This window comes from Eptatretus burgeri, chromosome 5, assembly GCF_056783735.1.
Source record: "Eptatretus burgeri isolate ZD-2024b chromosome 5, Ebu_testis_v1, whole genome shotgun sequence".
Taxonomy (NCBI): domain Eukaryota; kingdom Metazoa; phylum Chordata; class Myxini; order Myxiniformes; family Myxinidae; genus Eptatretus; species Eptatretus burgeri.
Window position 1 is genome coordinate 103,431,661 of NC_140965.1, and position 24,439 is coordinate 103,456,099.

Consider the following 24,439-nt stretch of genomic DNA (forward strand, 5'->3'; position numbering starts at 1 on the left):
TTAAATTGGGAGAAATACAAAGTAAATTGGAGGATAGATTGGAGGAAACAAAGGTAGAAATTACATTGGAGGGGGAAAATATACGAAAAAAATTGGTAGATAAAATTGATGCAACGAACATTCGGGTTGATAAGGTGGATGAAAGCCTGGAACGTCATCGTGCCTGTGTGGAAGCTCGTATGCAGCTGCAAGTTAAAGAGTGGGGAGAGCTGAGGAAGCAAGGGATGAATTTGGCGGAAGAGGTAAAAGGATTGGAGGCTCGTTTGAACGAACAAGATAAAATTATGAGCCAAGATGAAGTCTTGGATAAAGGCCTGGTAGAGCCGTCTTTTGTAAGTAGAGTGTCCGGGTTGGTTGAGGAGCAGCTACAAACTCGCGACGGAGCCTTGGAGGAGGTTGTGCGGGCCCAGAAGATCCTGCGGGAAGAGGTGAATCTGTCCATTCAACGTTTGGAACAGGAGGCAAAATTGACCCATGAGACCCTCACCACAAAACATCTTTGGCCACAGTGGGCTCAGAAATTGGATACGCAGCCACAAGGGTGTTTGATCCCTGGGCTGGCTTCGGACAAGGGAGAAACTGAGAAGCGGGCCACCGTAAAAGTGATCCCCCTGGTAAATTTCGACGGGTCAGGGAGTGTTGAAGCTTTTCTGACGCAATTTGAGTGCATTTCCCGACTAAACGGGTGGAATGAGCAGGAACGTACAGGAAATTTGGTGGCAACGTTGCGGGGACCAGCCGCAGATGTGTTAAACGTGATCGCGGAGGGTATGTTGACCAGCTCCCACATTTGCGAGGCGTTGAGCCGTCGGTTTGGGTTCGCGGCAAACTGTGATCTGGTGCGGGCCCAGCTCCAGCACCCCAGATTAAAGCCGGGTGAGACAGTGCAGGAGCTGGCACAGAACATTTACCAATCAGTCAGGATCGCGTATCGGGACCTTACAGTGGAGGCATGGGACAGACTGGCACTCGAGAAATTTTTAGCTGCTCTTCCTGACCCTGAGGTCTGAGCGCTAGTGGAGCTACAGGATCCACCCACCGTGCACCGAGCGGCCGAGTGCGCAGCCAGGCTGGCCTCGTGGAGTCGGCCGGGTCGGGTGCCCGAGAGGCCATCGGTGATGATCCGACAGGCAGAGATTCAGGATCAGGGAGGGGGGCTGGGAGAAATTGGCATTACCCAAATGTTTCAGGAAATTTGCCAGAAACTGTTAAGTTTGATAAGGGGTAATTAGGTAGTTGGTGCGCCAAAGCGGCGGGATCCAGCCCAGCCAATAGAGCAATTCGATTATGGCCGAGGGGTCCGGAACCGGAAGAGACATTACACCGATACCCACGGGGGCCTTTTATGGGGAGTTGTTTCCGGTGCGGGCGAAGAGGACACATGCAACGATATTGCCGGTACCCGGCGATGGAGGGACCCTCCAATAGACTTTTAGACTCGGAGAGGGTGAATCCTCCTGCTGAACCGCCAGGTCTATCCGAGATGCCCTTTCATAGGTCGGGTCCGGAAATCACTGTCGGGGGTCGGGAAAACTAGATTGGGCTGAGCATATAGGGCCATGCTCGGCTGCTGAGATTGTGGCGAAGTGCCTCCTTTGCTGAAAAAAAATGAATTGTGGGAAAATTGGCATGGGTTTGTAAGTTCTGCTGGGTTTTGGAGTGACAATCGGGACAGTGGGTAATTGGTAACAAAGCGGGCACAAGTGGCTGTCCAATGGCTGGTGCGTGGATTGGGTGAGAAGTGCTGTGTGAGTTGTTTTAAGTTAAGAAGTGAAATGTATGGTGCACACATTGATTTTTTTATTGGACATGGTGTGGTAACAGGGAAGGTCATGGTCGGTGAAGTGTTAGAAATGCAGGTGTCACATGTAAGGCCGATGGGGTGGGGGAGTCATGTGGGTTTTGTGGGTGGGGATGATGTGCTTGTCAACAGGGATTGCTGAAGCTCACGGTGAGCGGGAATTGCGACCCCCTTCAAGGAGATTCACTACCTGGTGGCTAATGGTGACAGTGTCTGGAGGCAACTGGGAGAGGGTCTGGTTGGGCGACCAAGGCGGGTAGGACCTTGGCGACCCAGGAAGGCCAGAGGAGCCAGTGAGACCCCTTCCAGAGTGTTGTACGGGATTAGAGCTGATGGCTACCAGGGGGGAGGGAATCAAAGGGAGCGGGTCCGGGAAACGTCCGGGTTGGACTAAAGCTTACCTGTGGGCATGGTTGCACCTGAGATGCCCCCATCATCTTGTGGTAACCCACCCCACGGCCACAACGGGATTCAGCCTGCATGATTAAAATGAGGACCATGACCTAGAAATGTGATGATGACCATGGTGTGAGTGTTGTGAAGATGTGAGTCCCACTCGATCCCGCACAACTTGACAGGTGCAGCAAGGGCATGATGTCCGCATAATTTTGGGGCAAGCAAATTTGAAAATTGGCTCCCCAGGTAACGCTGGGTCTATTAGCATCCACTGGGGTGGCGGTCAAGTGTAAATATCCCATGAATAGTGTCGTTAAGGCTTAGAGTAGGAATGTAAAGTATAAGTGTTGTGTTTTTGTGGAACCTTTTGTTTCCCCTCCCCAGATCACTGGAAGAGTGTTGGGCAAGAGCGATGATCCAGAAGATGGAGTGCAACTTTGCTCAGTGCTATCATGTGATAAAATAAAATAAAACAAAAAAAAAAACGAATGATTGTTTAGGCGAGGATAAAGCCATAAGGGGGTAGTGCATTAAGCAGGATAGGTAAGTTAGCTGCGACTCGCTGCCCATTGCCCTTCCTAATTTATTTCGTTAGGTTAATTAGGTGCGAGTCAGTAAGTGTTAAGGCTGGTACGGTAGCCCCTGTGATATACCTTGCAGGAGCTGCGGTCCCAGAGGAGGGGGCAGTGTTACGTTTGAGCGGGGGTATGCATTCAAAGGGTAATTAGGATGTTTAATTGGGTATGCCATGCTGTTCGAGTTTACCAGGATCTCGATGTAATAAGTAGCAATTCCGTGGTGATAAGTTGTCTCGTAAATGTTCATTTCTTCAAGGGGGAAATGATAATTGTCACGTAATTAGATAGGGACACGGGATAGGGTAAGTGTGTCTGCGTAAACCCCTTTTAGTAGTCCCTGGAGGCTGGCCGTGACGTCACAGGACAGGGCTGCGGATGGCTCCGCCCCGTGATCACGATTGGCGGAAGGCGACGGCGGTGGGCCAATAAAACGGCTCGATTGGAAGTGACGAGGACGGGAGGATAAAAAGGTTCTGTTCGGGGTCGAAAATGAAGAGTAAGAAGATCGGGACAAAAAGATCGTGTTTTTTTGGTGTGGAGGCTGTTGCGCGGGAAGCATACTTGTTGTGCTGATTCGATCGTGTTCTTCATCGTGTCTTGGATCCTTGCTGAGCCTCGTGCCTCACCTTGGTTGGCTCTGGGGTTCTGCTGACTCGCAGTACGGGGTCGAACGGCGGGCGGACCTGCCTCCCTCTCCTGCTCGCAATTTGGCGCCAGAACTGGTTCCCTGGCGGCTGTGAGCGGACTTGGGCCAGGACCAGGAGGTCGACAGCCCCACGGTTTCTCCTGCCCCCCCCCCTGACGAGAGCAAGGCCAGCTCGTCCCACGCTGATCCAGGGACAGTTGCGTCCACACCACGGTCCAGCCTGACCACCAGAAGTAACTACGTTTTGTGTGGTGTGTGTGTGTGTGTGTGTGTGTGTGTGTGTGTGTGTGTGTACTTGGCGCCTTAGAGGGTTTGAGAATTGTATATTCATTGGAATTGTCTGTTTTTCCCCACGCCCGATCCCACACCATCACGTCGAATCACCTCGGATCCCTTTTCTTGCCGAATCTTGTTATTTCTGGTTAATAATAAAAACAAATAAACATCATCAACTCAGCGAAAAGTGACTCGTGCCACCTTCCTCGTCCCGTTTGCGGTAGAGCGATTAGAACCGCCATGTTTGGGTTATAAATAAATAAACCTCCTCCATCGTTTCAGCTCATTCTACGTTGGCGGGACTGTTCAAGTCCCGTGGATGTCACAATATTTTATATGTGTGTTTTTCATGTTTTGGGTGACCCTGACCTCGACCTAGGGTCAATTTCGATCAAAATTTGTCCACATGTTATTATTACATACATAAATAGACAGTATAAGATTCAATATAATAAGTGCAAAACTGTTTGAGAAATAGCCATGTGTAATTCACAAAATTCCCCATTGGTTTATAATGGGCGATAATATAAAGTGATGCAGAATCCAGATCCTGATATTGAACATCACCAAAAGTCACATATCCTTTTGCACTGTGGATTTCTATCAGCTGTTAAAATTTCATCCAAATCGGTTAAGAATTGTGACCTGTAGAACGAATAGAATTTTTTTAAAATCATGCCAATAGCTAAAAAATTGACATCATACGCTTGCAAAAACTGTGCATAATTTGTAGAAACATGCATTTTAAAGCATTTAGATATTCCATTGAAGTTTGTTTTGGCGTCAACAGGAAGTCGCTACGACTTCCGGTCACCGAGTTATGTCCAAAAATGTGTTTTCACGTTGTGTGATGTCACGTTCGGACGTTTCGTCGAATTAAGATGGGGTTTGGACGTGGACCGTCTCAGGTGGATTGCCTATCAGGTGTAAAATTTTAAGAACGACTGGTCCAGCCGTTTGGGCTGTAGATGACCGGACAAACAAACAAACCAACAAATGGAACAGACCAACATACTTGACAAAATCGAAGATTTCGCCAAGTAACAAACGAAGGCGATCAACATACTTGGCAAAAAAAAAAATTGTTTTTTTTGCCAAGTAAAAATAAAGCGAAGTCGATGGCGTGCCATCACAAGTCCCCACACTTCCCACCTCAAGCCAAGTTTAAAGATGGCAAAAAGTTCCACCAATAATGACCCACCATCAAATTTTGAGTAAAATAAATGTTTCCCCACTTTGAACTATGAAGGTTACGCTGGTTGTCGGTAGAATTATCAGCAAAACGATGGAGATGGTAAACCAGAGAATGAGAAAGATCATTGATGAAAATGAGGAATGTGCCTGCACCCAGGGCATACCAAACCTGTTGCAGTCTCAGAGTTAAATGTTGCCACAAACTTATCTGTCTTCTCAAGTTGGAAAGACACAGAATCCATGAGTAGTTAGGTGAGTGGGTAGGGTAGTGACAGGGAGCGGTAAGTAGTTAGATTCGCGAAATGTGGAAGCAAACACAGAGTTGAGACATTCATCTTTCTCACAAGCAGTCAGCTTTGATGCCACTTGAAGTGAGCCAAGTGATGGAGGGGGAGCATATACCATGGACATGCCCATGTACTATCAGAATTTGGAAGAAGGAGACAGGTTGAACTCTGAAACCAGTTGTTATTTTCTTGCTCTCCTGAGTGGAAACACATTTGTTGCGGCCTTCGAGGAAGGATCTGAGGTTGCCTTCGGTCGGATTTGCCTTCCAGCTGGAGAATTAAAGTTGCTTTAAGGCAACTGCCTCACTGCAAGATTCAATAGAACATGGGCAGGATGAAAGGTTTGACAACTGAATATGAGATGGGATGAATCTGTGCATGAGAGAGAAGTCGGAGTAAAGGCCGTTGTCGAAGAATTCCCAGGAAGCATTGATATCAGGGGTGGCAGAGAGATAACAACGTTTGTCTGGTAGAAAATGGAGCATTTGCAGACATGTACTGGACTTATTTGGAACGTTGTTGGAATGGAATATTCACAGTACTACAAGATGAGCCAACAAAGGTGTAATGAGGCATTCATATAAATCATCAAAACATTTTCCTGCTCTACACACACACACACACACACACACACACACACACACACACACACACACACACACACACACACACACACACCCACGAACACACACACACACACACACACACACACACACACACACACACACACACACACACACACACACACACACACACACACACACACACACACACACACACACACACACACACACACACACACACACACAATGAAGCTGTCTGCGTGCATGCGTATGAAGCCTCCAATCAAAACTCATTGGCCTGACTCCACCCACAATTGTAATTAGGAAAAATCATTTTTACCTGTGATATTACCTTTTATTGGTTATTGACAGTTATATTCAAATACACATGTGTGAATTGTTTTTTTTTTTAAACAATTGCTTGACATATTTGAAATAAAAATAAACCTCTTCCGGAAGTGGTCAAATTTTGTGGTCTCGCTTCTTTTTCCTCCGACTTCTTACTCCTGAGTTCAAATCCCGCTTAAGGCCCGGTCACACCTTGACGTTTTAGCCAACGTATGCCGATTTTTGAATTTTTTTTCAAAAACGCTGGCACACGTTGAATACGTTATGGGTAAGTTTTGATAACATTGAGAGCACGCTGAAAAACACTGCCATACGTCGTTGTACGTTGGCTTTAAACGTTGTACTTTTTGGTTGTCCTCAAATTTTTTCATGCTTGAAATTTCACGACGTATGCCGGCGTATGACTCACACGTTCCGCTACGCTGGCCACAAGTTGTATGAACGGTCTGTGATCGTTGACAGACGTCAACACATGCTACTTGTAAGTTAATCATAAGTTGAGACACGCCGAGGTAATGTTTAGCATACCCGAAACTTATTTCTAACCTATGATTAACGTGTTGTTGGCACATTACGCGATCGTTGCCAAACATCGACAGACGTTACTTTTAAGTTACTCATAGGCTGAAATACGTCGGTATAATGGATCGTCCTTGCGTCAGCGTCCACGGCCACGGCCAGGACACTTATTTGCAGCATTCTTCAAACTTTTCTTCGGCATGAAGAGGATGTTCACACTATGATTCCAATTGTCCATCGGCAGAGTCTATTTAAAATAGTCGAGTTTGAGCGTTTTAACACATTCAGAAGAAATGCTTCAAATTTCAAAACCCCAGCGTCAAAAAACAAAGGCGAGTGACAGCAATTTGAATCGTTCATTGTAAACAATGAAAATAGCTGAGTGGTACCGTTTAAAAGTCGTTGAGTGTAAAAAAAATCAAATTGTTGAGCGCAAGCATCTACTTTAAATAGTGGATATGCAGCCATTTAAATCGTTGAGTGGCAGCCTATGAATAGCAAACCCTACGTCACCAGCAAAGATAAACTGCCGCACGATATGGATAAGTTAGGCTATCGTTGGGCATAGTTTGTGAACGCCGGCTTCACGATAATTATTCGTTGGTATATCGTATCTATAAGTAATCAAAGTGCTCTATGCACATTATTAGTTCATTGTGCATTTGTCCAACCCGTTATGAATAGGCCTAAATCGTAAAAACAAGCTATAGCTCATTGTTGAAAAAGCCCCATAAAAAATTAGCCGCGAAGAACTTCGAACAATGGTGAAAAGATTTCTCTTACCCATGGACAAGCGGACGCAAGGACGATCCATCATAACCCACACCCTCCCCATCACACTCACCTACGACTGCCAACATGAACAAACTACTACTAATACTAATACTAATACTGATACTGATACTGATACTGTTACTGCTGACATGGACATCGACTCAAAAAGGACTCAAAAACACTGTTGGGTTCCCCTTTAATGAACAGCATTTTTATATACCAATTCCCAAAACCGCTGGGAACACGTCTTTATATGGCAGTTGTAAGCTAGAAACACGTTAATTTTTTTTTTTTTGTCGACCGGAAGACGTCATTGGAATACGTCTACATACGTCGATGTGTGTTGGGACTACGTAAAGAATTGGTTCAAAGCACGTCAAACATAAGTTAGAAATAAGTTTCGCGTAAAAAAGACATTACCGCGACGTGTTTCGACTTATGAGTAGCTTATAAGTAGCGTTTGTGGACGTGTGTAAGCGTCCACATATCGTGTGTAAAACTTATCCCCATCGCATGCGGAACGTGTGTCATATGCCGAGTACGTCGTAAAATTTTGAACATGTTTAAAATTTATTGACGTACTCTACTTACTACGACGTATGATAGCGTACTTTAGCGTTCTACTCATGCATACCAAACTTACTCATACCGTATTTGACGTGCCCCAACGTTTTAGACACATTTTTCTTAGGTCGGCATACGCTGGCAAGATCGCCAAGGTGTGACCGCGATGTTGACACTTCCATTTCTACGGCAGTTATGATTCGAATCGTTGTGCATCAGCCTTTTAATAGGCTACGTCACGACATCGTCGGCGATGCGTGCAACGCGCTATGCCTAAGTTAGACTATCGTTGGGCATCGGTTGTGTAGGCCGACAACAGGTTCAGCATTCGTTGGTATAAGTTATCTATAACACAACGAAACGTTCTGTGTCCGTTACCAATGCGTTATACATAAGACCAAGTCGCTATGAATACGTCCGAATCTTTAAAAAAAAACATCAAAAGTTCAACGTAAGCTAGCGTTTTAGATACATTTTAATACGTTACCATCGCTGGCTAAAACGTCAAGGTGTGACCAGGCCTTTAGCTGTTGAATTAATACCAGGTGGGGCTAACTCAGCCTGTCATCCTTCCGAGGTCGGTAAAATGAATGCCAGCATTCTGGTGTACTGTGTCGGAGTGGTGACCCATCCAGGATTGTGTCCAATAGCCAAGGAGACTGCTTAAGCAGCACCAACACTCTGCACAGAGTATGGTCCCAATCTCCTCCTCCTCCTCCTCCTTCTTCTTCAATGAACCTCAATATTTTTACCTCCATCACCAAAGGTTAATGGAGGTTATGGTTTCACCCCTTTCTGTCTGTTTGTTTGTTTGTTTGTTTGTCTGCCTTGAGCAGGATATCTCAAAAAGTGATGACAGGTTGGGTGTATATCAAGGATTAATTGATTAGATTTTGGTGAAGATCCGGATCTGCATATGAGAATTTCTATGTGGTTGTTCACCATTGAGAGATGGGGCCAAAAACGATATATAGCACAATATCTGAAAATGCTATGGACCGATTCGGACGAAACTTGGTGGAAAGGTTCGGTGTGTGACAAGAACGACTTGATTCAATTTCAGTCAAGGTCTGAATCAGGATCTGGATACAAGAGCTATTTAATTGTTTTAAGTGACTCTTCACCATTGAGAAATGAGGCCAGAAATGAGATACAGCCAGTGTGACCACTCCTCATTTTCATAAATGTCAAGGTGAGCCAATGAAAAAAGCCAAGAATTCACAAGGTTTTGGAAAAGCGATGATAATAGAAAACCTATACGCCAAGGAAACCTATACGCCAAGAAAACCTATAGAAAACCAAGACACCAAGGTGAAAAACGAATAGCCAAGATCTTGTGAAAAAAGCCAAGGAGTGTCATACTGGATACAGCATGATATTTCAAAATGATTACACCAAAACTTGATGGATGAGTTGAGCAGGTGACAAGAACAGGTCGATTAGATTTTGGTGTGTGACAACAATGAATGGTGCGGACACAGATTCAGCCTATCAGTGGGATACAAAACGTGAACTGTTCAACATAGCGGAGGTATCTGTTCCACTGAGTGCTGTTTTAGTTTTTGATAGTACGCATCGCAGATTGAGACAAACTGAATAACCCGGCGACATCAACTGCACGTTCACCAGCATCCATTGGACGAATAGCATCGATTTTTACTTCCAAGTTAACACTTACGCTGCTTTTCGCAACTCGTCAGTACAGACAGTGGAGTACATTTCTTTTCTAAGCGTGGCACAACGTACTGTAGTTCTTTTAGCGATTTATTTAGTGATGGTACTTCAGCAATGTATTCTGGCATCTTTATCTGTCTGGTGAGCTCTGAAAATGCTCAATAATACAAGCCGGGAGGCGACGATGGTTCACGAGCGGTATTTGACAATGTAGATTGTTTCAGAAGTCAACGATGAGACAATGTGATAATTTTTGACCAAGTTATAAAAATGATCAACATGATGTGGTACGAGTGACGGGTTATTAGCTGCAAAATGTCGAAAACCCGGTTTCGTTCAACAACTTTCAAAATTTGACCTTTGCATAACCTTTAAAGGTCACAAAACAGTTATGGACATTAAAATAAGGAAACAGGATACGTGCTATAGCTTATTGGAGTAAGTTCGTCGAAGAAGGTCAAAAACCCGGTTCGATTCCCACAACTTTGAAAATTTGACCTTTGTGAACTTTAAAGGTCAAAGGTCAAGGATTATGACCTTTGGTGCAAAACTTCCTCTGGAACATTCCAGGAACAATATAACATCATATAGGCTATATGGCATTTCGCACTCCTCGGATTATCCATACTTTGATGAAATCAGCGTAAAAACAATCTTGAAGGGGGCGCCACAGGCAAGGTGTTCGAGAAAGAGAAAAATGGTTTCAAGACTTTAGGTGGGGAATGACCTCAATATTATGCATAAAAAATATTGTCATCCGAGCTCTCAAAGTTTAGGCGGTTGTATGATTTTTATGTCAAAATTCGCAATTTTCGAAGTTTTTGACCTTGTGACCTTGACCTTGGGACGAAAATGAAAAATCGGACGACGACAAGTTTTAGATAATTCATTTTGCTATTCAAATACCGAAGAACCCATTCCATTCAGTCAATTCCCTCGGAGAAGATAGATTTTTAATCCGACTACCCCCTAAAAATTATTTTTTGGGCGTGGCTCTGCCCACAATGGGCGTGGCACACCCTCATCCAGGAAAACAAATACACATTGATATCGAACACATAACCAAGTTTCATCAAGATTGGATCAAAGTCCACGGAGTTATGCTCTGGACAGACAGACACACAGACAGACACACAGAGAGACACACAGACATAACGAATATCATGGTCACTCTGGCTGGCTGGTGCTCGTGAACCAAAAAACAAAAAATACAAGTGGGCGTGGCTCCGCCCACAATGGGCAATCTTAGCTGCTTCCCTACTATCATCTGTCACCGCCCATTTCTTCAAAACCTATCTTCGACCTCAAAATTGACCGAATCAAACTGAATTTTTTTATATGTTGTACATATGGCCAATGCGCACAATTTCTCGAGTGGGAATTTCGATTAAAAAAAATCGAGAAAAATGACAAAAAAACAAAAATTACAAGTGGGCGTGGCTCCGCCCACAATGGGCGAGGGACGCCCATCGCCAGGAAGACAAAACTAGGCATTGATATCAACATCATATTCAAGTTCCATCCAAATCGGATCATATCCCACGAAGTTGTGCTCTGAACAGACAGACAGACATACATACAAGCCAGTAGGAGACATGGGTGGTCACTACATTATTGCATACAAGTCAAACAGTTTTTGACGGATCGGGCTGAAATTTTTTGACAAAGAGGTTGATTATAGTGCGCATAAAAGTGCAGAAGCCGATTTTTGATTTTCGAAAAATATATAAAAATATTTTTCGGATTTTTTTCAAAAATTTCAAAGTCCCGTTGCTAGGCAACGGTGGTGTCGATAGTAACGGTGCTCAAAATCATACAACTAGATCCTGGTATGAACCTACCAGTCAAGTTTCATCAAAATTGGTTGACTCCTGGCCTCCAGAGCTGTCCATTACATACATACAGACAGACGGAAAACCTGAGAATAACGGTAGTCTCGCGACCACCCAACAGACACACAGACATAACGAATATAGTGGTCACTCTGGCTGGCGCTCGTGAACCAAAAAGGTGTGTTACAATGACGACATAAGTCTGAGTTCCAAAGACGTAATTTATGAGCTTCGCGAAAATGTGCAAGTATGACGAATAATGTCTAAGTACGAGGGTGTGTTGAAACGTAATACCTCCTATTCCCTTTCTACAAAACAGGTAAAGATCTTTCAATGAAACAAGGACAGATACTAACGTTAATCGTTATTCCACCATGGTGCGTGTTTATTTCTCAACATAATCACCATTGTGGTCCACACATTTCTGCCAAGGTTCAAGTAGTTTTATTATCCCGTCGCAATAGAACTGTGTGTCCTGCTGACTTAACCAGCTCTTCACAGCAGCCTTGACATCAACTTCCGAAGATAAATGTTCTCCATGAAGCGAAGGTGCTCCTTCAGTTTGAGGAAGAGATGCAAAACTGACAGAGACAAATCGGGGTGATTATTGGGTGATTGATGTGGTGGGACTCCATTGATCATTTCTTGCTCTCAGGATCGTAATGGTGCACCCAACTCTCATCTCCAGACATCTCATCTCCTTTGTCAGTCATCGCAACTCTCATCTGCAGTGCTTCATGCTTCACAGCACTGACGACGTCGTGCTGCACTCTTCCATCTTGATCATACGTAGCACTGAGACAATCATGAAATTAGTGTCAGAATCATGAAACTTCACACCTAGTGGCAGGAAGAACGAACGTGTGGACTGCATTTTATTTCATTCGAATAGCTTTACCTGGTTTGGAGAAAAAGAATAGGAGGCATTACTTTTCGACATGCCCTCGTGTATACATGGACTGTATATAATCCACAAGAAGAAGAATTTTGCCTGCACGATTTCTTGGTTAATAAGACCCATTGTAACAGCTATTTGACTCATCATGTCGTTGCTGACACAGCAATGAAAGGCTGGGAAGGTGATTATCGCAATCAGTCATTTGAAATATTTTCTCTTTTTGAGAAGAGTAGCGCATCATCTGAGAAAACTGACTTTCGTTATATCAGCCAAATAACAAGCCAATTTGTTCATTTTCTGATGCCATCGTCCTTTGTCATTTCTTTGCTTCTCTGTAGCTAAGGGAATTCCTTTTGGAATACAATCATGGAATATGTTCCTGGGCATGTCCAATAATTTAATCACAGAAAACGTCATTTGATCATTGAATTGAGTTTTACTGAGAGAACGTTTTATCTCCTGAAATTGTGAAGTACAATTACAAGGAAAGCATTAAATTGTAATTGTCCATCGAGATATGATCACTGGGGATTTATTTCTGCCAGTTTCTAGGAAAGTGATATTCTTAGCTTCCCTAACCTGATGTGTAACTTTTTGGGGCTAAGCATGCTATCTATCTCCATGTGGTGGCACAAGATGGAAGGCTGGGAAAAGAGTTTGTGGTGGTACCTTTTATAGCTGAGGCAATGCACAATGTATGAATGGCGTTCATAATGTTCTACGAACGAGCCACTCACCATTTCTTTCTCCCTCTTCCTCTTCCCTTTATAAGGGGGTGAGGTCGGATGGCACCAAGCTTCTGCCCTGCCTTCACCACAATATTCTTCCACCTCCCTCTGTCCTCAGGCAACTCTCTCCACTCTCCAACCACTGTGGTCACACATGTATCACACATGAACACCCCTCCCCTACCTTATGGATATCCCTCCTCACACAATCCTCCCATCTCAACCACAGTCCACCTCTTTTCTTCCTACCTTGCTCCCTCAATCTATCCGCTCTTTTTGCCATTCTCTCTTTCCCCATCCGCATCACGTGTCCAGCCCATCGCAGCCAGCATTTCACCAGTCTCTCTGTCAAGCTCGTCTGCATACCAATCTCCCTCAATTCATCCATCCTCCTTTACATCCACCCTCTTCACTCCCACAATTCTCCTGAATCAGTTGTTTTCTCAAACCTGCAGCCTCTGTTGTTTGGCTTGGCCCAAGTCTTTCATGAAATGGCTGGACTGGCCTGACATTCGACGAAGCATTCGACTAAGGCGAGGGAGAGAATTTGTCATTTGTTCAGGATGCAGACACGAGCTCACCTAATCTTTGTGAAGGACACCCTAGGGTCTTTAATGTCCACCGACTAATGCCAGCAGACGGTGTGCCTCGTTTAACATCCATCCAAAGGATGGCACACACATTGATGAATCACCCTGCCCATGAAACACCGGGATGACAGTTGAAAGCTGGGTCAGGATTCAAACCCAGGTTAGACAGCTTCGAGGTGAGTGTGCATACCTTGGGACCATGCTGCCAGCCCAGTAAATATAATTATTAATGAAATATTTTTTCTTACTAACCATGTAGTTATATTTTAAAAAGAATAATAAACGTTGACGTGTCGAGCTATTGTGAGTATCTCATTCTTAAAACATTTTGACTGCCCCATGTATCTCTTGGTTTTAAAAAAAATTGTGGTTCTTGTGGTTGTCAACTCGTAATTGTGTGGTTGTGGTGATCATGTTGACAAGGGAATAAAATAATTCTTGGTTTGCTGAAAAGATATTGCATTAATCTTGCAACCAGAGCATAAGCGATATCCTTTTGAAAACAAATCATGTAGTTTGATCTCCGAGGAGTTGTTCAACCACAAACTGAAGAAATGAGACTCGTACTTCACACTTGTCAAAATGTCACCAACCACAACCTGCCTGTCTCTTTTTGCTGCAGCAATGTCTTTTCACACCATATTATTTATTCTGTCAAACTTGCCGTGCTCCAAAACTCAGACTTTCACAAAGTTTGTATTTTTGACATTGCCAGGCTCACGTGTCGTCAGTGGAGTATCATGAGTGGAGAATGGGTCATTCATTTCTTTCCAGTCGCAGACAGATTTGTAGCCACTTTGTTATGGCTTTCGTCTGGCCTCGTATTCCTAGCGTCTCTCACTGCGCTGACCTCGTGCACTACAGAATGGTACGCAGGTGTTCAATCTCTCGCTGTCTGCTTACCTGAATTCAAGTTTTCTCCCAACCTCGAAATCCTCATTACTCTTTTGTCTTTCAGTGCAAGTCATCCTCATGTCAACTCTAAAATCTTCAGTACTTTGAGGGAGTCTCCTCTGAGTTCTCGTTCTTGATGTGTTGCCATGTCGAGTTTGATACGATTAAAACGGGTGTCCGAGGAGGGTGTTTGCAGAGGGAACTGCATGTATAAACTTGCCGTCCTTCAGGTGGAGACATTAGATCACCTGTCCTGTTTGCATCAAGTTAAGAGGATGTGGAAAAAGCACAGGCATGATGGACAAATGGACTTCGTTTACACGTTTCCTACATGATGAAGCGCAAGCAGAATTCACTCAATGAAAGTGAGTCTATGGGCCTATCATTTTGCCATTGCAGACAGGTTGGTGGTCTCTCTGTCTTTTCCCTGCTCCTTTCGGATGTTGCACCCTCTACCCTTTGCATGCTTTGTGCCCCCACCCCCACCCGAGGTTTCTGCAGAGAGCACATGGTCCACCATCAACCCCCTTCTGGGGAAATTACCTGAATCCAGAATCACTGCTCACCTCCACTCAATTGTTCCTCTTTTTTCCATCTGTGAAACCAACTTCCACATTCTCTTCAATCTCATTCTTCCCTCCAGATCCTCAAGATGGCTGTTCACCACCATCTCAGATCATCCACAATCCAAAACCATAATCTTTTCTGCCCTGTTCACCACCCCCCACCCCAATTTCAATTTTTTTTCCTTCCTGAGTTTGCTCTGTATCCATCTTGTCTAATCCATGCATCTTCACTTACTCCCTCATCCCTCGTTTGTCCAAGTCTCCTTCTATTTTGTCCCTCAAACCTGTTGTTGGTGTTTCCCCCCTTCCCTTTCTGCTGTTCCATTTCTTCTGTTGCATCCTGGTCCATTCTGTGTCTGTGCTCATCCTCAAGCCTCGACTATATCAACAAAAATTGATTCCTTGTGCTTCACTTCCCTGTAGACGTGGCCTTTCAATTGTCCAGTGGCTGGGTTTAACTCCCTACAGACAAGTATCCAACTAAAAATTTTGCTTTATCGGCAGTGTTTCACTTCATGGAGTATTTCATCCTTTGAAAGGGATGACATATGCTATCCAATCTGCTATCGCTTGCTTGCAGATATTAATGATGCCACAGTGGTTTTTTTGGAATGAAAAGATCATTATATAGTTTGGGGGCAAAATTTTTTGTCAGAAATCCAGAGGATCTCATAATTCTATTTAATTCGAATCTTATTCTTTAATTAGGGTCGAGGCAGGTGTCAAGTTCTGCCCCTATTTTGAATGGGGTGCATACTCAGGATCGAACACCTGTAGCTGGTTTGCTAATCCAACTTTATACGTGTTGAAATGAATGTATTTTAAAGTTTTAATTACAATGTGTATCCCTGTCCTATCTATTTCCCCAATGCAGAATAATTAATCTTGAAGACCACTTTCCATGTCCCTGAGATAGTGGAGGAGATATGTGTATTTTATCTGCACATTTGTGCGATTTGGGAATCCTGCTTGTAATTAAAGATAAACTGGACATGTGGGGCCTATTTCCAAAGTCTGGTGATGACAGCAAGTGCAATTCACGCAAAGTGCACCACTATCTTGTAAAGAATTACTCTCACAAGGATGCAGGATAACCTGTACATTTGTTTTGACTGCTTATTGAAATTTCAGACTTTGATTTCAAGTTCCAATGCATGCTAGTTCTCTTTTAAATTATTTAAAACCTCTGAGTTCATTGGAATATAATGTACTTGATCTATACTGTGCATGCCCAATGCATATAGAAAGTCTACACCCCCTTTCAAAAGTTTCACCTTTTTTTTGCCTTATAGCCTGGGATTAAATGACATTAAAACAGAACTTTTCCACCTTTATTTAAACATCACAACCCACAACTTCCAAGTGAAAAAACAAATTCTACAAATTTCCGAAAATTGATTAAAAATACAAAACTAGAATGTCTTTGGTTGGATAAAGTGCCCACAACTCTTGTAATAGCAATTGTAAATTAGCTCAGGTGTAACCAATCACCATCAAAATCACACACCAAGTTAATTGACCTCCACCTGTGTTTTATGGTTGTGATTCTGATTATTTCAGAATCAAATCAGCTGCTCCTGTACGTTAACTCTGCGAGGTAGTGCATTTCACAGCAAAAAACTCAATCACAACCAACAAGATAAAGTTGTGGAAAGGCACTGATTAGGGGATGGGTAAAAATTATTTCAAAGGCCTTGAATATCCCTTGGAGCACAGTGAAGACAATCATCAAGAAGTGGAAGGCGAATGGTACCACCAAGACCCTGCCGAGATCAGGCCATCCCTTTAAACTGAAGGACCAAGTACGGAGGAGACTGATAAGAGAGGCCACCAAGATGCCAATCAATGGCAACTTTGAAAGAGATACATGCCTTTTATGGCAAAGACTGGTCACTGTGTGCATGTGACAACAATATTCCAAGCATGCCACAAGTCTGGCCTGCCCAGTAGAGTGGCAAGAAGGAAGCCATTACTCAAAAAGCCCACCTCGAGTCCCATTTGACTCAAACTTCAAACATTTGACTTCAAAAAAACCACTCCAGAGATTCTGAAGACATGTAGCAAAATGTTTTGTGGTCTGACGAAACCAAGATGGACCTTTTTGGCAAAAAAATGTTACGTTTGGCGCAAACCCAACACAGCACATCACTCAAGGAAAACCATCCCTGCTGTGAAGAATGGTGGTGGTAACATCATGTTGTGGGGATGTTTCTCATCAGCAGGGAATGAGACACTTGTCAGGATATGAGGGGAAATGGATGGAACAATATACAGAAAAATCCAAACGCTGCAAAAACGCTAAAATTGGGACGAAACACACAGCCAAGGCTACACCGGAGTGGATAAGCCAAAAAAGATAAACGTCCTTGAGTGGCCCAGTCAGAGGCCGGACTTACATCCAATCAGAAATCTGTGGCACCACTTGTGTTCATTCGTCTAATTCGGATATTGCTTGACATCCCGGGTTTTCTCCGGGTGCATTGCGTTTATATAACGGATTAGTGATCACTAATCGCTTACCTGCTGCTCCTTATCAACCACCAGCAGGGTTACCGTGCTCCGCACAGGAATCCCGTGGATGGCGGCGGGTCTGAAGGAGCATATGTCACAGTTAATTGTAAAATTGTAGAGGCTGCCACACATACACTCACATACACTCACATACACTCACATACACACACATACACACACATACACACATACACACACATACACACATACACTCACATACACTCACATACACACACATACACACATACACACACATACACATACACTCACATACACTCACATACACTCACATACACACATACACACATACACACACATACACACATACACACACATACACACATACACTCACATACACTCACATGCACACATACACACATACACACACATACACATACACTCACATACACTCACATGCACACACTTTTAATAGTGTGGATACAATATTCACAACATAGAAATCAAACCCGATCATGTTTATACACCGCACAGCGTTTAATATTCGCAACATAGAAATGAAACCCCATCGTGTTTATACACCGCACAGCATTTAATAGCGAACGTAGTGAGCTTCATACTTAATGCGTGCACATGAGAGAATAGTAAACAACAATAACAACAACAACAACAACAACACAATACTCTGGCAATTTGGAATCCGTGACGTTGGCTATGACCCTTTTGCTTCCGGTTTTTGTCATGGGGAATGATGCATCCCTGGAGATAAAGGCATCGTCGGAGACATGAAAGACCCAAATATCAGACATGGTGTATATTTCCTCTACTGATTTTAATAAAGATAACTCCCGCATCATCAAAAAATAATTTTTAATCGTGATTTACATTATTTGATCGCTGATCCCTAATCCAGGCCGAAGTGACGTAAAAACGTTATACAGTAACGATAAAAATGGTTTTTCTAACCATGGTTATAACAATAATGAACAAAGAAAATGTTAATAAAATATGACTTACAGATGATTATTATATCATTATATGGTATAATATACATACGGTCATTTTTGCAAGTGTGTCGAATGCATAAGTCATAATTCGGAAACTGGGAAGTCGGAAGTCATTGTCTTCAATTGACTGTAGCATTATTTTTTTCATTCTATTGCAAATTCCGTTGGCCCCATGTCAATCGGCTGAACTTGAAAAATTAACGTTACGAAATCAGGTGATGACGTCATAATTCGGAAACCGGAAGTCGGAAGTACAATTCTTTTACATCGGGACACTCCCGGGTACATGTTCTGTCAGCATGTGAAGTTTGGTGAGGATCAGTCCAGTACTTTTCGCGTGCATAGGTCACAGAGAAACACACACACAGACACACTTTCAACTTTATATATATATATATATATATATATATATATATATATATATATATATATAGATTTCGTTGGAGTACTTGCTTGAGTGGTTAAATCACTTGGTGAGCACAAAACAAGATGCTTGGTTATTCGTTTCCAAGCTACTGCCAGATACAGCAAAAGTATTCGCACTGTCACTGAATATATCGATCAACTTGAACAAAGTTCAGGACTTTCTCGCCTGTGTTTGGCCCCGCATTTTTATGTGGTCCCTTGGGCGATGGCTCGCTCGCTTAAAATGTGCAATATTATTTCAATGTTTCTCCTTTTTGTATGATATTCTTTCATTATATGACACATCACTTCAACATAGATAGGTACATATAAAAAAAATTAAACGTTTCATTTTATAAAGTTTCTTCAATCATTTAGTGAGAGTGATTCTTCAAGCTTCAATCTCTCGAAGCTTCCATGGCAATACCGTGGCGCAGTTCTCCATGGAGACATCTTTGGAATGCAAAATGCAATAATATGGTTACAATGAGTAAAAAATAATTACAGTTGTTACAAAGCAATGAATTTCCACATCATGGCAGGATAGCCAAGAAGTACGCATGATCACTCAAAGTTGTCCAGCCTGGGTTTGAATCATGACCGAGCAAAAAGTGTGATAACGATGTTTCACAGGCAGGGTGATTCATCAATGTGTGTGCCGTCTCTCAGATGGACGTTAAACTGGATGTCACATTGGCCAGAATCCTCTCCATCTCTCTCTCTCTCTCTCTCTCTCTCTCTCTCTCTCTCTCTCTCTCTCTCTCTCTCTCTCTCTCTCTCTCTCTCTCTCTCTCTCTCTCTCTCTCTCTCTCTCTCTCTCTCTCTCTCTCTCTCTCTCTCTCTCTCTCTCTCTCCCCTCTCTCTGCCTCTCTCTCTCTCTCTCTCTCTCTCTCTCTCTCTCTCTCTCTCTCTCTCTCTCCCCTCACTCCCACCCCTCTCAAGAGACACAAGAGAGCACAAAGACTTCATAAGAAAGAAAGTCACCTTGTAGAGGACAAGTCACCTTGCAAGTCACCTTGCTTTGTCACCTTGTGGAGGAACGTGCAAAAGGGGCTTTAGTGCAGCTGAGAATTAAAAACTTGAATCTTCTTGACTCACCTTCGAAGAATTTCTTCTCCCAAGAGAAGAAAACTAAAACTCAACAGCAAATGCTATCTTTGCAATCAACTGATGGTGGCATTGTAAGTGAACCCAAGATGATTAGGAAGTTAGTAAATGATTTCTTTTCCTATCTTTTATGTGCTAAGAAAGTTGATTTGCATGTTGCAAATACTTTTATTGAAACTTTGCCGAAGTTGTCTGAGTCAAAACGGGTCTCCATGGAGAACCCTATAACTCTGGAAGAATTGAGGCTTGTGCTTTCTGGTATGGCATCTGGGAAAGCTCCAGGATTGGACGGCATTCCTCGTGAATTCTATGAAACATTTCGGGACATTATTGGTCCTGAGCTTCTGGAAATGTTCCAAGAAAGTCTTCAGGTTGGGGGGCTTCGCCAAAGTTATAGACGAGAGGTTGTCTCCTTGCTACCGTAGAAAGGAAACACCCAGCTACTCCGCAATTGGCATCCGGTTTCTCTATTATCTACCGACTACAAAATATTTTCCAAGGTTCTTGCCTCTCGTTTAAGATCAGTTGTTAACTTTGTCGTCCACACTGATCAAACTTGTGTTCCTGGATGGTCAATATATGATAACATCGGTGCTGTTCATGATATTGCTGACGTTTGCGACATTTTGCATAAAAGCACAGGTCAATTGTTTATAGATCAAGAGCATGCCTTCGATAGCATAGATCATAAATATCTACTAGAAGCACCCGCTCACTACAGGAGCCAGCAAGGGGGTCATGTTATTATATTTATACCTATTTTACTCCAAGGGGTCCAATTTTACTCCAATTATAATAAGATTCACCGTCTGTCCGTCTATCTGTTCCCAGGTACCACAAAAACGGCTGAACCGATCACAACCATTTTGTGGGTGTGTAATCCTGTGACCCCTTGGAGTAAAATAGGCATAGATAAAATAGCATGACCCCCTTGACGGCTCCCGTAGGGAGAGGGTGCTTCTAGTTATAGTCGGATGATTTGCAGTTTTGAGGGATTTTTGATTTGTTACTACTTTTATATCATACATTCAGTTATTGTATCACAATATATATATATATATATATATATATATATATATATATATATATATATATATATATATATATATATATATATATATATAGTTTGGTTAAAATAAACAATGGTTTGATTTCACCCTTTTCTGTATTGAGGGATATAAGGCAGGGTTGTCCCTTGTCTGGTTTTCTTTATGTACTTGTCATTGAGCCCCTTTTAGTTCAGTTGCAGAAGAAACTGTTACTGTTCTCTGCTTCCCCAAATGAATCTCCCATAAAAGTTATAGCATATGCAGATGACATCTGTGCTGTAATCCAGATCCAAGATGATGTATGTGAGCTACTTAAAGCTCTTCAAATTTTTAGTGTTCCTTGTTCAGCTAAGGTGAACTGGTCGAAGAGTTATGCCTCCTTTTTTGGACTACCATCAAGTTTTTCTTTCCCATCACTCCCTGGAAATTTGTCCTGGAAGAATAATGGAGTGTACCATTTGGGCATACATCTCGGTGATTTGCGATGTATCCAAAAAAACTGGGATGGTTTCACCACTAAAGTGTTTTCCAAACTCCAAAAATGGTGAGCGCTGCTTTGTAAACTTTATTACCATGGTAGAGTATTGGTGGCAAACAATTTGATCTCTTCCACTCAGTGGCACAGGTTTATGGTGACACAACTACCAGAGTGGCTCATCAAAAACACCCAGAAACAATTGATTGACTTTGTTTGAGGTGGTAAACACTGGCTCCGACCAGGTGTCCTCAGCCTTCCTCATAATGAGGGGGGCAACAGGCTTGTTGATATCACCAGCAGGCTCATGACTTTCTGTCTTCTCTTTGTAAAGAAGCTTCATTACAGCCATATGCCTTGGGAGAGTCTAACCTAGTGTTTCCTGAAGCAAGCAGTTCGGCTGGGATATGGTCGTGAGCTTTTTTGCTCGACCTCCCTAAGATTGATGCGTCATCGCTTCCTCTGTACTTGCAGAGTGTCATCAATGCCTGGCAAGCTTTGTCACTGCATCATGAGACCAGTTCCTTTACCACGTCAATGTTTCTGAATGAACCAATTTTTTACAACCCCCTCTTTTCAGCCATTCCTTCTTCCAGGACCTTTGTTCAGCACTTTGTAGGGTCAGATTTCCTTTCAGTCCATAATTTGTTGGACTTTCAAAGAGAAAGATGGAAGTCCAGTTGCGAAATAATTTGGGAGTAGATTTCAAGAACCTCTTTGAATCTGGTAGCTCGTTTAACCGATATGCTTTCCCAGTGTTGCTTTTGAGTTGTAATAGCAAATCTGTACCCTTTAACTCGATTGAGAAAGAGACTTTACATGACCTTTGTGTTCATTTTATTTTTGCTGATTTAGTGAAAGGCTCTTTTGGTGTCAGTGGAAAGAGCACCTGTCAACCCTTTCTTCACTGATTCCTGCATGGTGAAGTCTGTGCACATCTTCAATTTCTAAACGTTCAGGTGACTTGCAATGGAGATCAGTGCATTGGATTCTTCCTTGTAATGTTTTGTTGCACAAATTTTGCAATGAAATTTTGGAAGTGTGCCCTATCTGTGAGAATCGTGAAACGCTGTATCATGCATATGTTGGGTGCACAAGACTGTTCCCTTGTTTAATTTTTTACATGATATTTTTTTGAAACTGAGTTTTGCTTTTTTTTCTTTTGTGAAATTTATTTATGGTGACGCTATGTCCTCTGTACATAAACCTGAAACTGGTTTGGTTAACTTTTTGATCGCCGAGGAGAAAATGTCAATTTATAAAACCAGAAAAAAAGAAGGTGGAAAGCGGTGATCTTTCTGCTTGTCATATAATTTTGACTTATAGAACTTTAATTTCTTCTCGAATCCAGCTGGAGTACCTACACTGTAGCAGGTATAGGAAAGAGCAGGACTTTATTGATAAATGATGTGTAAAAAATGTTATTTGTTGTGTAACAAATGAAACACTTGTTTTTCCCTTTTGATGTATTGATAAATTGCTTCTCATGTTCTTTTTCCTGAAAATGTTTCCTTAACATTTGTTTCTTCGTTATGCAAATGGTTTGTAAAATTTATTTTTTACTTTTGTAATCAAAGGACATAAAAGTCAATCTCACTTTGCACTCTCTCTGCTTTCTCTGCTTTCCGCACTCTGCTCTCGCTTTGCTCTCTTCTCTCCCTCTGTGCACTCTCTCTCTATAGCTACATCTTTGATGTTACAAACTCCAAATTTGGGGTACAAATACAATTGTGTGTGTGTGTGTGTGTGTGTGTGTGTGTGTGTGTGTGTGTGTTTGAGAGCATGCGACAGAGTGGCACATTGCTGTGTCCACTTTCTGCCGGTACTCCAGGGGCCTCCATCTGGCCATCCCCCAGGCAGATGCCCTATCTATCCCCATCTCTTTGAGATGCCGATCAATCTGATCCAACCATGAGGCAAGTGGTCAGCCCATTGGCCTCCTCCACTCACAAGCCTACCTCACTGAGAGAATCTGCTGAGCAGGATCAGCGTCAGGAAAATGAGCCACATGTCTATACAGCCGCAGATAATAGTTACGACTATGCAGGTAACAAATATCATCTGAGTCTCTCTCAGCAACTGCTTGTTGGACACAAAGTCTGACAGCGACAGCCAAGGATTCTCTGAAGAGACCTCGTACCAAAGGAGTTCAGTCTCCATCTCAGATCCCTGGTCAGAGTCCATGTCTCACATCCATAAAGCAATACTGGAAGGACAAAGGAGGTAAAGTCTCAGACTATTGTTATCCTTCATAGGTACCAAGAGCGCCACATCCCATGATCCAGTGAATCCACAACTCCCCAGACCCGACCCAGACGTTTATTGACTTCTGGCTCACAGCCAGCAGAGACATGAATATCACTGCCAAAGTAGGTGAATCTCTCCGTGACATCAGCATCCTCACCTCAAATGGGTGCAGACAAAATAGCAGCACCCAGGATGTCATTGAAAGCCTGGATCTTAGTATTGACCCAGAAAACCCATAATCCCAGTCAGTGACCACTCCTTTACTTTTTTCACAAGATCTTGGCTCTTCGTTGTTCACCTTTGCGTCTTGGTTTTCAATAGGTTTTCTTGACGTATAGGTTTTCTATTATCATCGCTTTTCCGAAACCTTGAGAATTCTTGGCTTTTTTCATTGGCTCACCTTGGCATGTATGAAAATGAGGAGTGGTCACACTGATCCCAGTAGCTCCGCCTTCTTATTTGGTGCCTCGAGGGACCCCGTAAGGATGTCCAGTGTCTCCGCAAAGATGACTGCATCATCTGTGAAATTAAGCTCAGAGATCTTGACATTCC